This window comes from Pecten maximus, chromosome 16, assembly GCF_902652985.1.
Source record: "Pecten maximus chromosome 16, xPecMax1.1, whole genome shotgun sequence".
Taxonomy (NCBI): Eukaryota; Metazoa; Mollusca; class Bivalvia; order Pectinida; family Pectinidae; genus Pecten; species Pecten maximus.
In genome coordinates this window covers 1,600,143-1,617,314 of record NC_047030.1, presented here as the reverse complement: position 1 = coordinate 1,617,314, position 17,172 = coordinate 1,600,143, and the positions used below count along the sequence as shown (strand labels likewise).

Genomic DNA, 17,172 nt, shown 5'->3' with positions numbered 1-17,172 from the left:
CAATGGCTTGTTTATTGTTGGTTAAATTCTAAATATATCTAGTATGTATATTATTCCTGATTTTAACCTACCTGTAATATCAACAAACTTCGGCCTTGGAGATAATTTCTGGTTGTCGATAGCATCAATAAGACTATTTGAGCCGTACAATAAGTCGTTGGAGCACGGATAATTGGTATGGGACATTAGGTACAATACTAGTACCGGGATGTATGTCAGATTCGTGTGTGGTCACTCTCATTAATTGTGTATCCTGATGTACCCGTTATAATCAATCGGATAACTCATCTTTACAATACGATATTTAGCTCATCACTCATGTAACAGAGCACATGATTAATTAAATTTAAATCACTGCCTCCGCTGGGGATCGAACCCGGGACCTCTGGCTTACTAGTCTTACGCTCAACCGATCGAGCTAAAGAGAAGAACTCTCTAGCCGAGCGGTATATTGCGGCTAGTATTTACCAGGGTTACACTCAAACCCCCGTCACACCCGGCCACATTCCCTGTACGGCACGTCCTGTAATATATATACAGTATACGGTACGTCCTGTAATATATATACAGTATACGGTACGTCCTGTAATATATATACAGTATACGGTACGTCCTGTAATATATATACAGTATACGGTACGTCCTGTAATATATATACAGTATACGGCACGTCCTGTAATATATATACAGTATACGGTACGTCCTGTAATATATATACAGTATACGGTACGTCCTGTAATATATATACAGTATACGGTACGTCCTGTAATATATATACAGTATACGGCACGTCCTGTAATATATATAGTATACGGAACGTCCTGTAATATATATACAGTACACGGTACGTCCTGTAATATATATAGTATACGGCACGTCCTGTAATATATATACAGTATACGGCACGTCCTGTAATATATATACAGTACACGGCACGTCCTGTAATATATATATACAGTATACGGCACGTCCTGTAATATATATACAGTATACAGAACGTCCTGTAATATATATACAGTATACGGCACGTCCTGTAATATATATACAGTATACGGCACGTCCTGTAATATATATACAGTATACGGCACGTCCTGTAATATATATACAGTATACGGCACGTCCTGTAATATATATATAGTATACGGTACGTCCTGTAATATATATAGTATACGGCACGTCCTGTAATATATATACAGTATACGTCACGTCCTGTAATATATATACAGTATACGGCACGTCCTGTAATATATATACAGTATACGGCACGTCCTGTAATATATATACAGTATACGGCACGTCCTGTAATATATATACAGTATACGGCACGTCCTGTAATATATATACAGTATACAGGTCTGTATAGACGCGGAGGACGTGGAGGACGTGGTCTGGTCTTTATAGACGTGGAGGACGTGGTATGGTCTGTATAGACGCGGAGGACGTGATCTGGTCTTTATAGACGTGGAGGACGTGGTATGGTCTGTATAGACAAGGATGACATGGTATTGCCTTTATAGACGTGGAGGACGAGGTCTGGTCTTTATAGACGTGGAGGACGTGGTATGGTCTTTATAGACAAGGATGACATGGTATTGCCTTTATAGACGTGGAGGACGAGGTCTGGTCTTTATAGACGTGGAGGACGTGGTATGGTCTTTATAGACAAGGATGACATGGTATTGCCTTTATAGACGTGGAGGACGAGGTCTGGTCTTTATAGACGTGGAGGACGTGGTATGGTCTTCATGGACGTCAAATTCCTGTATCGCTTTCGTTCCGGCCACCATAGTAGATGACAAATCAGAATCGAATCAATGACAACAGGTTCTACGCGATACACAATGTACAACCGAGCTGCAGTCTTGATGCTGAGAAGAAGGAATAGAAGACAACCTGGGCTTTGGTAAGTTTGCCACTGGCTTTCTGTCCAATTAAGTCTGAAATTTGGCCACTATGATCGGCTGATGACAGAAAAAACAGCATGTCAAGCAGTAATTATTTGTAAGTGGACGAATGTAGTGAGAACTTGATGGGTGAGTGGTACACGGGTAGAAAGATCTTTTGTGACGTAGTAAGAACTTGGTAAGACCGCATTGGGTGTGGCGCACACGTGATCATGCGCGTGGTATGAAATTAGTGGAAACGTGTCGGAGGCAGTTAGAACCTGGAATGGACGTGAAACCTGAATAATCGTCCATTCTGACCACGGCCATGTTTCTCGACATATTCAGAACACAGTGCTGTCTCCATGGTCTCGTCCGAGTGTGACGGGGGCTTTACTTGGTGTCGCTCAAATAACTCAGCCTAGTTCGCATGTTTCTTTCCTTTGACCTGTCCCCGACTTTACCTCCATTTTGTGTTCCTTTCTTCCTTCCTTTAATATATGTCCCCCTTTTCCTATTCTATTAATCTGTTTTCGTCCTTCTTCCTTATTAATTGCCTCCATCTTTCTATCTTTCTCTATGTCCCCACATTTCCCTTCTTTTTATCTGAACAAACTACTCCTTTCCATCGATCTGTTCAATCTTTCTCGTACAGTATAACTTTTCTAAACCACAGGCGCTTGCATAGAAAATGTTATTTTCATTATTTTGTTTTGACAGTGGTATGTGTAATCTGTTAAGCTGACAGATTACACATACCACTGTCATATCAAAAAAAATTGAAAGTCATATTTTCTATGCAAGCGCCTGTGGTCTAAACCGGATGTCACTGAGATCTGTATTTTCTGTCTTCATTCTCTTTCCTATCTATCTTTTCCCATCTCAATCTACTATCTACCTGTCTCCGTCTTTATCTACTACAGTTGTATTTATCTGTCCCCATCTTAATCTACTATTTATCTGTCCCCATGTTTCTCTCGTATTTATCTTTCTCCATCTTTATCTACTATTTATCTTTCTCCATCTTTATCTTCTATTTATCTTTCTCCATCTTTATCTACTATTTACCTTTCTCCATCTTTATCTACTATTTATCTTTCTCCATCTTTATCTTCTATTTATCTTTCTCCATCTTTATCTTCTATTTATCTGTCTCCATCTTTATCTTCTATTTATCTTTCTCCATCTTTATCTACTATTTATCTGTCCCCATCTTTATCTACTATTTATCTTTCTCCATCTTTATCTTCTATTTATCTTTCTCCATCTTTATCTACTATTTATCTTTCTCCATCTTTATCTACTATTTATCTTTCTCCACCTTTATCTACTATTTATCTGTCCCCATGTTTCTCTCGTATTTATCTGTCCCCATGTTTCTCTCGTATTTATCTGTCCCCATGTTTCTCTCGTATTTATCTGTCTCCATCTTTATCTACTATTTATCTGTCTCTATCTTTCTCACGAATTTATCTCTATCTTTCTCTCGTATTTATCTGTCCTCATCAGCATTTTTCTGAGTTCGCCCGTTGTCAGTTTTATTAGGCTGTGTATATAGCTGTGGATATTTTAGGTGCATGGGTGACGGACTTGTTTGTGATCGTACTCCATTCTCCAAATATGGGAATAATGATCTACAAGCATGGCTTTTAAGCAAACTACTGATTCTCCAGGGATTCATCAGGACAGCCCTGAATGGAAAGGAGAGAAAGACACTAAAGACAAGACAAGGCGATGTGATCGGGTGGGGTATCCTGCTGGTTGTCTTCAGCAGTATGCTTCAGTGATGTGGCATTATAAAGACATGAGTTTGGCGCTATCACAAGGAGACAAGCACAAACATACCGCAGCCTCCCAAAAAACACACATTCACCATATGCATCACGCACCCCGGGGAGGCCGTCCTTAAATTACCTTTGTTGTTGATTGGACATACAATCGGGTAAACTCCGGCATCCTCCGTAATGTACATGTAGTTACGGAAACAGTTGAGTTGTGAAGAGTGACATCACACATACATTGTACCTGGCTATACGTTATTTAGTCGACTACACGTGTCAACTTGCTAATCATTAAAGTGATGTCGCCATGGTGTAGGGACTAATCGGATTGGACGTGATGGTACATAAGTACAGAGATATGGAAATCATATTTCAATTTTCGCCGATAGACACGACGAGGCGACTAACGTGTATACATTAAAGCATACTTACATAAACGGACAATAACAAAACTGAAGTGATATTAACATGTACTCTCATTTACATATTATTATGCATAATTAACACCTGTTATATACCTATACAGACGTGTAATACACACCTGTTATATACATGTACGGACGTGTAATACACACCTGTCATATACCTGTACAGACGTGTTATACACACCTGTTATATACCTGTACAGACGTGTAATACACACCTGTTATATACCTGTACAGACGTGTTATACACACCTGTTATATACCTGTACAGACGTGTAATACACACCTGTTATATACCTGTACAGACGTGTTATACACACCTGTCATATACCTGTACAGACGTGTTATACACACCTGTTATACAGACCTGCCAACCTTTCAAATTCAAAAATAGTAATTTGGCCCATTTTTGAGCAAAAAAGAGTAATTCTTAACAATTCTTGCCAAATCTATTGCATCAAAAAGAGTAATTTGCTACTATTTCGAGAGAGAAAAAAGAGTAACGACCACCACAAAATAGTAAAGATTACTATAAAATAGTAGTAGTTGGCAGGTCTGGTTATATACCTGTACAGACGTGTTATACACACCTGTTATATACCTGTACAGACGTGTTATACACACCTGTTATATACCTGTACACACGTGTAATACACACCTGTTATATACCTGTACACACGTGTAAAACACACCTGTTATATACCTGTACACACGTGTAATACACACCTGTTATATACCTGTAGACGTGTAATACACACCTGTCATATACCTGTACAGACGTGTTATACACACCTGTTATATACCTGTACACACGTGTAATACACATGTTATATACCTGTACACACGCGTAATACACACCTGTTATATACCTGTACGTACGTGTAATACACACCTGTTATATACCTGTACAGACGTGTTATGCACACCTGTTATATACCTGTACAGACGTGTAATACACACCTGTTATATACCTGTACAGACGTGTAATACACACCTGTTATATACCTGTACAGACGTGTAATACACACCTGTTATATACCTTTACAGACGTGTATTGCACACCTGTTATATACCTGTACACACGTGTAATACACACCTGTTATATACCTGTACATACGTGTAATATACACCTGTTATATACCTGTACAGACGTGTAATATACACCTGTTATATACCTGTACATACGTGTAATACACACCTGTTATACACCTGTACACACGTGTAATACACACCTGTTATATACCTGTACAGACGTGTAATACACACCTGTTATATACCTGTACACACGTGTAATACACACCTGTTATATACCTGTACACACGTGTAATACACACCTGTTATATACCTGTACACACGTGTAATACACACGTGTTATATACCTGTACAGACGTGTAATACACACCTGTTATGTACCTGTACAGACGTGTAATACACACCTGTTATATACCTGTACACACGTGTAATACACACCTGTTATATACCTGTACACACGTGTAATACACACCTGTTATATACCTGTACACACGTGTAATACACACCTGTTATATACCTGTACATACGTGTAATACACACCTGTTATATACCTGTACACACGTGTAATACACACCTGTTATATACCTGTACATACGTGTAATACACACCTGTTATATACCTGTACAGACGTGTAATACACACCTGTTATATACCTGTACACACGTGTAATACACACCTGTTATATACCTGTACACACGTGTAATACACACCTGTTATATACCTGTACACACGTGTAATACACACCTGTTATATACCTGTACACACGTGTAATACACACCTGTTATATACCTGTACAGACGTGTAATACACACCTGTTATATACCTGTACATACGTGTAATACACACCTGTTATATACCTGTACAGACGTGTAATACACACCTGTTATATACCTGTACAGACGTGTAATACACACCTGTTATATACCTGTACAGACGTGTAATACACACCTGTTATATACCTGTACAGACGTGTAATACACACCTGTTATATACCTGTACAGACGTGTAATACACACCTGTTATATACCTTTACAGACGTGTAATACACACGTGTTATATACATGTACGTACGTGTTATACACACCTGTTATATACCTGTACATTTGTACATACGTTTATACACACCTGTTATATACCTGCAAATACGTTTAATAGACACCTGTTATATACCTGTACACACGTGTCTTGTTATATACCTGTTCACACGTGTAATACACATGTGTTATATACGTGTAATACACATGTGTTATATACGTGTAATACATTTTGACACCTGTAATAGACGCGTTAAAAATAACTATACGTGTTCATACGTTATGACACATACGTTTAACAAACGTCGGAGACATTTATTGGATGTATTCCTGACACATCTGTATTCCAACCTGTATTTAACCTATACTGACCATGTAATTGACTTACCTGTTCTATATATAGGTTAATTGGCCAGGTGTGTATGATGTACATTACGTACTGATACAAGCCTCCCTCTTTGTCCTCTCTACGTGTCCGTTCCAGGAGAGGAACATCCTGTTTTAAGATTCATTACAAACATATCAATATGTATATTTAAATGCTTTTATAGATAAACATTTACCTGCTATTTCCATAACGTAGATCCAGGTGAGGGGATTTACCTGATACTTATATCCAGGTAATTAAAGATATCGATGCAGCTGTACAATATCAAGAGTCGGCTTTATCCCCAATCTGCTAGTGTAGTTCATGTTCACTTTGTCATAACCAGGTGTTTTGCAGGTAAACGTAAACTGACACACACGTTTAAAGCTTCATAAGCACGGACTGAAAAAACCAGCATGCACTGGTACACTTCAATTAACTCACGAATCACTAGAGGGTAAATTCATCACAGCTACATGTACAATTAGTATTATTTTTATCGAATACGAACATTTAAAATTCTATTTATAGCTTTTCCGTGCTAACAATGCTCGAGCAAGTCACCTGTGACGGGTACATACACACGAGGCATCCTGTTCACGTATAAGGACCATCAGTAACGACAACCGAGGTACGCCGGTAACTCCCAAACAAAGACACCCCATGCCTGTCTCTTTCATAATTGTCCAAGACCAATTGTTGACGAGCACACTTCTGTCAATGGGCCAGGCGTGGTCGTGCTGGCGTGTGTCAGAGACCATGTACTTGTGTTGCTGTCCGTTCGGCACTCTCCCATTATAAGGATATTCCGTTAATGCTACGTGATGCTGACGAGCCGATCGATCGATATCGAACGGTATGTTTGCAACATTCACACATGCGCAACACAGCAATCCACGTGGGTATATACTTCAGGGGTTGTATGAAGTGATAAAACGCTCGTCATTACATTAATACACTGTGTATAATTGCTGTTTTGGGTAAATCTAACATTCGAACAATTACGGGCGACTGTCCATCGATATTTCCAGCATTCCCATTGATTTACACGATATAAGGTGTGGATAAGTAGTGGAAACAAAATTTAACGTTTGTTTGTTGGTTGGATGGTTTGTGTGTGTGTTTTCGGGAGAACACACAACAATGTAGCATTATATATATAGAATTAATTTAATTAATTAGATATTAATAACACTTTATACATTAAATTAAGTAATATATATAATACGTGTGGGTGCTATTATTCCGTAAGTTGACGTATCAAGACTGATTTAGTAGCGCGTGTTACGGAATAAGTAAGAGTATGTGTCTTTATCCTTTAGTATTGTGGTATGTTTATATATAGTGTACTATGATTCTATAAGTTGTAAAACTTTCGGAATTAATTTCGGAATTGTAATATTTCCAACAGCCGGTCGTGTCTGTGATCTCTCCCGCCTGTTTTAGGACTTGAACAGTCCCATTCTCGACGGTTATGGTCACTTTCAAAGTGTGCAGGGAGCGACAGAGAACACTACCCCTAGATTATCGAGGGAAAATCCCATCTCGATAGAAATGTAAAGTTTGAATCAATGTACTCGTTACTCTGGGAAAGGTGGTGGAGTTTGTGTTATTCAGATTTTGTCGCTCATAATTTGGTTACTCGAACGAATAAATACTACGAAACGCGAGGAAAGTGTATATACATTTTACGTGACTCTCAAAGTAAACACGAATTCTCGACGGTGCCAGTTCAAACTCCCGGTGACATTACCCTTTGTTGTGGGGAGATAAGAAATAGATTAATACATTCTTTGTTAATATATCCTAAACGACTTGTGTAACACTCCAATGAGGCCTAAATCATAAGAGTCATTCCCCTTTGTTTTGTTGAAGGAGTCCAACACGGCGGAGAGAAATGACCAGTACTTAGACAGATAGGAGAGCACAAAAACAAAAGAAATGGTGACATTTCTTCGCACATTTTTTTTTGTCAAAAGCGAGTGCTGAAGCGCTGCCAGGGATATTTGGCTTTGTCTTCTCAGACACACTACAACGAGGACGAAGTTTCGTAAAAAAAAAATAATATTGTAGTCTGAATAAATCTAGACAGGAGATGAACGCTGCGATTGTAATTAAGTTTAAACGTTTGAAAAAAGCCGTTACGCTGTTTAAGTGGATTACATGGAGTCACGTTTGTTATTTTTTTCGAAGGCATTGGAGTAATTAAATTGTCACTATTCATATTGACAGACAAAATCCTTTTATTACATCCAATCCCGCCGGCAACAGACGAAATCGCATTGGAATACACCACAAATACTGATAAATATGCAACACGTACAATTTCTAACTACTGAAATCCGCCTCTATCCAATCCAGTCGGTCGTCCAATGGGTGTTTTGGACTGGACTTTAAAAACTACTTCAGATTTGACGTGAAATAGCTTGCCAAAGAATATGTCGTTATATTACACAAAGATTAACTAGATCCCTTACCCCTACCAGGCGCGGTCCAGGAATTTGAAAGGGGGGGGGGGGGGGGGGGGGGGGGGGGGGGGGTGCCTACCCCCATCCCCCTACCCCCATCCCCATCCCACTTTGTCGTTGGTAGATTTTGTCATTTTCTTTTAAGATTTTAATGAAACATCAAAACACGAATCGATATTTCTAAATGGATAGCACATTATACTTGACGAACTACAAATAAAGCATTCTAGAATCAATCGAAACACCGGAAGTGGCAACAACACAGTAAAACACATAATGTCTGACCACACCGGACGTAGCTACCGGAATTCTAAACCGAACATGCAATCATTAAACCCGGAAAATGGTGCAGCAAAATAACTAGGCTAAAATAGATAAGCTTCCCCCTCCTGTGTGCTACAGCGAACAGAGATTCATATGCACACATGTATAAATCGACCGTATGCCCCAAACAAGCATTTGTTTATATTTCGGACAGATACGACTGGTTTGACCCACGATCTGTAGCGTGACGTCAAAGGTCAGCCTGGACAACTATCGTAAGGAAACAACTGATTTGTAAATATAATTATTTGACAAGGTATTAATATATATGTACATCAAATGTTTAGAATACTTCGATAGGTCAGATACAAACTTTACAAAGACTATTGTTCTACCGGAATGCTTTTCGAAGATGTTTAAATCCCAGCATTGTCTATTGAGTAAGGTACTGTAATACTGTATATTGTAATCTATGTTCATTAAACCTGTCTTAACTTAAAGACTATAGGGGTCATAATGTAAAATATATACGGAGACCGGGTATTTGTTTTTGTACATTATGACTGCGTTTTGTGGTCCGCTGGTTTTAAGTAGAGATTTAAATTATGTTGGTGAAATTTGATGACGAAAATGGGTTTATGAGAGAACAGAGAGCTAAATTATTATACCAAGCTTAAGAACCGAGCGCGATAACATAGCAGAATTAATTCAGGATGTTTGTTCTTGTATAATTCAGAAATACTGGTCTACCTTTAGCAAGCAGGTGTAACGTAAAAATGTGACCCGTGTAAAAAGTTACCGGGTCAATTTGACAGGCTCTAACCGCTAAATTTCAACCACGGCTCTATGTTCGGTTGGGATATCAGTCGCTGCCGGGTCGATCATCCTTAAATCACGAGTTCTAGTTACGACTATCAGATTACGGAAAGCACTATGAATATTTTATTCTATTGAAACACATAATAAAATAAATCGCGCACGCCCTTTGTGTGCAAACAAATAAAAAGAGATAATCCAGGCAAATGACCTTGTCAATGTCAAATGAAACCTTGCAAAATACAAAAAGCCGTGCGTGTTACGGACCTGACTCCAGGAGTTAGAGTATCGATAGCGGCCATGCTGTTGTCAGCGGGCTCGGAGTGTAGAATGGTACATTCTTACAATCCATCAATCAAAAAGAAACCAATGATTAATGGGATTTTAATCTCTACTCACCAGAGATTTGTTTTCGCGAGTAATTGTTGGCGAGGAAACTTTTTCGTGAATACCAGCAGAATATTATTTAATATATCAAATCTTACATACCACAAGTATCTAAACAGCATTTAGTATTTCGCGACTTTAACTTGACTGGCCACCAGCAGCTTAGTTTTTTGTAAAGAATTGCTCAACTAAATTCTAATACTGGCTTATCTCCCCCTGGTTTGAAACTTAAAACATAAATTTTATTTATAATTTTGATATTCTTACATTTTTTTGGTTTGTATGACACCTTATCAGCTATGGCCAATTAAGGACGGCCTCCCATCTGTGTGAAATAGATGTGTGTGGTGAGTGTCATGTGTGTGGTGAGTGTCATGTGTGTGGTGAGTGTCATGTGTTTTGGAGTCTACAGTATGTTCGTGTTTGTGCCCGTGAAAGTGCGCGACTGATACTCACTGTGTAATATTTTTATTGCATTAAACTTTAAAGCTCATTTGCATACAAATACATGATACATGTGGTGTACGGGACAATGTAATTAATGGAGAATGCCCAACATCATTAAACTAATGATTCTCTTAAAACATTTGCATCATAAACAAACGTGCTTAACAGATTGAACTCTTTTACATGTGAAGTACAGACAAGCCGGGCTAGTTTAATTACAGATCATTTTTCCAATAATATATAGTTTCCAGTACAAGAAATAACTCTTTGACGTGCTGTGTCATTTATTCTTTGCTGAATCTGTGGTAAACTATGTGAACTAGTGACCGTTCAATGGTTTACCCAGACCTCGCCAACACCAAGGCTGTTAACACATTGAACCGTGGTGGTAAAACATTGCTGGATTTAGATAATATCAATAAAACATCATGTGCAGTTTTCAAACTACGGTTATTAGAATTTATGACTTTGAACCAATATTTTATCGTACGATATTTCCTAATATGCACAAGAGGAAAACGACCCAATTCAAAATAAATCATAAAATTGCATATAGATTGTTTGACATGTTTGACGTCCTCAGTGAAGCATACTGCGGATGACACCCAGCAGGACACCCCACCCGGTCACATTATACTGACAACCGGTGAACCAGGCATTCCACTTCTGAAAAGCAGAAGCAGTCTGTCTCGTCCAGGGTACAGAACTCAGAGGGACGAACGTGCAATGGAACAAAACTTTATGTACAGATAACAGCTAAAAAGGTTCTATTATACAGTAATTAATGGAAACTCGGGCCATGGTGACTCAGCTGGTAGAGGGTCGGTTTAATGCCACATCTTGTAAAGATCCGAGGTGCGTGGTCCGATCCCTACCCGGGGAGGTCTGTGTTTCTTTGGATGGTGAATCACAGATTGCCCTGTGCTGTTGTGGTTTTACCAGCATATGATATCCGGAAGTGACCGAGGTTCACGGAAAGAGAAGATAACTATGAAAATTAATGCGGAACCGACACATTGCTCAGGTTAGCATGCGACGGACCTCCCGTATGTTGTTAAGTGAGGTAGCCACCAGCTACTATAAAGAGCGTGAAATAACCCTAATACCAAGCAATACAAGCAAAACGTAATCTAGCATACATTTTGTAAAAATAAGATTCCCTGTGTTTTATAAACATATTTTAATGTCATTAAGAACCAATAAGCCATATTTTCCTACCTACTTTATATTTTCTAATGTAAAATATTGTAGCCAAGTGGTTGTCTTGACTTTCTTTGTTTTCGTTAAATAATCGCCAGCCATATAAATGGATGTTTTATTGGTTATTGAGATTAAAACCGCCGACAACGAGATCCAGCTGTCGTACGTTTTATCATCACTTCCGGTCTGTTCCCGATCAAATCCGTAGTTTCGTATAAATCTTGAATTAATTAAATCCAAAGACGTACTACGACTGTTTCGTATCATTTTGAAGCCCGTCAAAGTTTTTGAGAAAAATAGTTGTCTGTTCATTTTATTATAGTTAATTACCGTCCATTCTTCCAGGAAATTGAATTTTTTTCAAGATTTCACCAAGGATTGTGCAGTGACGAAGATCCATCTCTTTAATTTTATTGTAAAAAATTTAATTAAAATTGTATGTGTGGAGTTGATGTTTTATAATGAGTCTCTTCAGTAGTGCTTTGCAGTGGAGGTACACAATGTAGATAACAATGGATCAAAACGAGGCGTGTAGGTTCTGAAATGTTTGTAAAAGTACACGCACAATATGTATATGTTTATATCAAATCTGAATAGTTTTAGCATGTAGTTTAGCATGAGAATATGTTTAGTAGCGTTTAGTATAATACTAGTTTTAGTATACTAAGTACACTATTAGTTTTAGTATAGCTTATAATAGCTTATAATAATGGTTTTAGTAGTGTTTAGTATAACATTAGTTTTAGTAATGTTTAGTATAATAATGGTTTTAGTGGTGTTTAGTATAATAATAATTTTAGTAGTGTTTAGTATAATAATAGTTTTACTAGTGTTTAGTATAATAATAGCTTTACTAGTGTTTAGTATAATAATAGTTTTACTAGTGTTTAGTATAATATTAGTTTAGTAGTGTTTATTATAATATTAGTTTAGTAGTGTTTAGTATAATAATAGTTTTACTAGTGTTTAGTATAATAATAGCTTTAGCAGTGTTTATTATAATATTAGTTTTAGTAGTGTTTAGTATTATAATAGTTTTAGTAATGTTTAGTATAATAACGGTTTTAGTAGTGTTTAGTATAATAATGGTTTTAGTAGTGTTTAGTATAATAATAGTTTAGTAGTGTTTAGTATAATAATAGTTTTAGTAGTGTTTAGTATAATAATGGTTTTAGTAGTTTTTATTATAATTATAGTTTTGGTAATGTTTAGTATAATAATGGTTTTAGTATAGTTAAGTATAATAATAGCTTTAGTAGTGTTTAGTATAATAATGGTTTTAGTAGTGTTTAGTATTATAATGGTTTTAGTAGTGTTTAGTATAATAATAGTTTTGGTAGTGTTTAGTATTATGATGATTTTCTTTCCATCTTTATCAGTACATTTTTAATTACGATAGTAATTTAATTGCTATATATTCCGATCAATCAGAACTAGACAAGCAAACAAATATATATATAAGTACATTATGTACAGTGGACCCTCGATAATCCGAACACATTCGTTCCCAGCCCAAACCGTCCGGATTACGAGTTTTCCGGACTGCCGAATTTCGTCTACCAGGTCGAAAATAATGTCGTGTAAGAGTTATCTCCCTTGTCTATATACAATGTGGGACGTTTAAATGACATACTTACTTTCATAAACACGTCTAATTGTCAGTCTTCTTAAAAATAAATATACTTATGTTTTTGATATGATTCTTGTTTTGTTTTATTTTGTAGAAACCAAAAAATAAACAATGTTTTTAAAAGAACATGTAAAGTGAAAGATGTTTTATTTTTCAAGGTTAATGTCAAATGGTTGCTTTGTTAGAGCGAATGAAATGTTATACATATAATACAAACCGATGTTTCTGAGCAGCAGCGTGCAGTATAATCTTCACTTTGTTGTGTATTGTATAATGTGAAAGCAAAACACAGGGTCTAGAACTCCGCCAGCAGAACATACCACCTAATGATTATACAAAAGACACAAACACAATAATTAGCGCCTTTAGGTATGGATACAGTAATTGATTTAGTAAATGTATATATGCATTAGTAATAGATTTAGTTTATGTAGATATGAATTCAGTAAAAGATTCAGTTTATGTAGATATGAATTCAATAATAGATTCAGTATATTAAGATAAAAATTCAGTAATATATTCAGGATATGTAGATATCAATTCATTAATAGATTCAGTACATGTAAATATTAATTTAGTAATAAATTCAGTATATGTAGATTTGAATTCAGTTTTAGATTCATTATATGTAGATATGAGTTCAGTAATAGATTCAGTATATTAATATAGTATTCAGTACCAGGTAATAGATTCAGTATTAATTATGTAAATTAATTACAATAAACAATATTTTTGACATAATATAAAAATATACCACACCTAAAATATCAAAGCGTCGCTGGATCTTAGACCATTTCTGTTATATTACTGGTCGTGGAGTTAAACTTAGACGATAAGTCAGTCGGTACAATTCTGTTAACCAATCAAATCCTTTTACGCTATTTTCGGAGAAAGCGCGTCATCGTGACAAACTCTTTGATTTAAAGCCAACCTGGAGTGGATTACTGACACAGAAATTGGTAGTTTATATCTAACACTCGTCAGTCTAGACCGGGGTAGTTATTTTGGTATGACACCGTTCCTGTTGATTACATCCTTATCAAGTGTCTGAAGTTCCGGCCAGACTTGTAATCCCATTTGGAGTTTCCAGTTAACCGCGCAGTTCTGATGTTGATGGAAAAGTACAATTTTGGCACATGACAACCTGGAGGCATTATATAATGGAGATTGTTGGATAATGGATGTGCTGATACAGGATCAACTGCAGAATCTGCCACGTGTATCGAAGTCAATTATTTCTCGCGCGGACAAGGTCACCCACTAAAGGAAGGTGAAGGAGTGCATCATTTGTAAGTTGTTTGTAAGGGACAACGGCCACTCATGTAAAGATCTTAATTAATATGTAGTATAAACATAAAATGATAACAAAGGAACGATTCTGTCAATTACACGACGGAGATTTCTTTGGTGCCATGAGTCAAGGTCACAAAGACTGGAATTAACGTATACAAGGGTCAACAGGAAGTCACTTTTACAAAGGTCAATGGTCATACACGTGACATAGGCCAAAGTTCACTTTCACCTACGAATTGGAACGGTCAGTTATATGGACACAATATCAATGGCGAGTTATAAAAATATAGTAAATTGGTCGCTCGTGAAGTCAATGACCAATGGTAGCTCACACAGATAAAGGTTGAAAAGTCCGCGACGTGCTTAACAGTACTTCATATTGGATAAAATGTCAGCATGGGAGAGCACAGAGAACTCGCTGACAGGGTCATTCCTTCAGATAGTAGTTACTGTGGAGATTCTCACTGACCAGTATCCAGTGCGAAACCAAACATCAGCCAGGTATATAACAAGAGAACAGTAACTTTGGATTTGCTCTCCATGTCTCTATAATCCATCCAGAGTTATCGTTCCTTAAGCTCGTTTGTGAGTGCCAGGAACAACAAATCCGGTACAGAGCTCCTTTCTCTTGTCAGTAGTTTACATTTCAAGGTTGCTTTTTTCTGGTTTTGTTCCGTTTTTGTTCTTGTTTTTTTTTTCATTATTTTTAAAAATTAATGACATGTGAAGGCGGATATCAGGTACGGATATAGGTAGACACGTGTCCGTGTGGGGTTACAGGTTTGAGCGGACAGAACACGTGACATATAGGAACCATCTTGGCAACTTTGTCGTGTCCGTGCGATACGTTGATTTCCTTTCGGCACATTACATTCAAATCCAGTTTATACACTACTGTCTTATTTGCTTATGGGCTATAAACAAAACAAGGATGCTGTAATATTTCAGGTTAAAAGCAAAAAAAAAAAAAAATAATAATAATAATAACAATCGCATATTTGAATTTGCCTTTGTCCAGTTGGCATTCATCAGCCCAAAACTTCCAGATGAAAGCAGTTCAATGCTTATATTTACATTTGACAACGATTTTTAAAGACTATATCCAGGAATTTTGCTCCGATGATGAATGAACAAATTATTATCGTCAAAGACGGAACAGCCTTTTCAACAGTCATCTTTCGTTATCGCCGACGTGACAATTATGACGTCATAATAAAGATTTGGAAGTTATGGACTCGTAACCTTAAAGTGAGCTTGGTAGAGTTATATAGTGGGGCTGCAGTGTAAATGTAAATATTACAAAATGATTTCAAAACGATTGCTTTTCATGCCACAATTGCTATCTCTTGCAATCAAATATGAGATTATTATTATTTTTTTTTTTTTTTTTTTTTGCTTTTAACCTGAAATATTACAGCATCCTTGTTTTGTTTTTAGCCCATATGTGCAACGTTTGTTTGTATTTTAAGGGTTTAGCGTCCTCGCAACAGTCTGGGTCATGTGAGGACGTGTGTTTTAAGGAGACACCAACAGTTTGGGTCATGTGAGGACGTGTGTTTTAAGGAGACACCAACAGTCAGGGTCATGTGAGGACGTGTGTTTTAAGGAGACACCAACAGTCAGGGTCATGTGAGGACGTGTGTTTTAAGGAGACACCAACAGTCAGGGTCATGTGAGGACGTGTGTTTTAAGGAGACACCAACAGTTTGGGTCATGTGAGGACGTGTGTTTTAAGGAGACACCAACAGTTTGGGTCATGTGAGGACGTGTGTTTTAAGGAGACACCAACAGTTAGGGTCATGTGAGGACGTGTGTTTTAAGGAGACATCAACAGTTTGGGTCATGTGAGGACGTGTGTTTTAAGGAGACACCAACAGTTGGGTCATGTGAGGACGTGTGTTTTAAGGAGACACCAACAGTTAGGGTCATGTGAGGACGTGTGTTTTAAGGAGACACCAACAGTTTGGGTCATGTGAGGACGTGTGTTTTAAGGAGACACCAACAGTCAGGGTCATGTGAGGACGTGTGTTTTAAGGAGACACCAACAGTTTGGGTCATGTGAGGACGTGTGTTTTAAGGAGACACCAACAGTCTGGGTCATGTGAGGACGTGTGTTTTAAGGAGACACCAACAGTCAGGGTCATG

General features: G+C 37.3%; 1 protein-coding gene across 2 annotated transcripts in view; it reads right to left on the bottom strand.

The window, feature by feature from the left end:
- LOC117345036 overlaps nt 1-17,172 on the bottom strand; it is an 84,684-nt gene that overhangs the window by 53,014 nt on the left and 14,498 nt on the right. The window contains exon 1 of one of the 2 annotated variants that reach the window (XM_033907967.1): nt 6,719-7,296. The exons of the other annotated variant lie outside the window; for it this stretch is intronic. The gene's annotated coding sequence lies outside the window, so the exon portion shown is untranslated. Of the gene's footprint in view, nt 1-6,718; nt 7,297-17,172 lie in introns of those variants that run through there. 2 annotated transcript variants of the gene reach the window in all.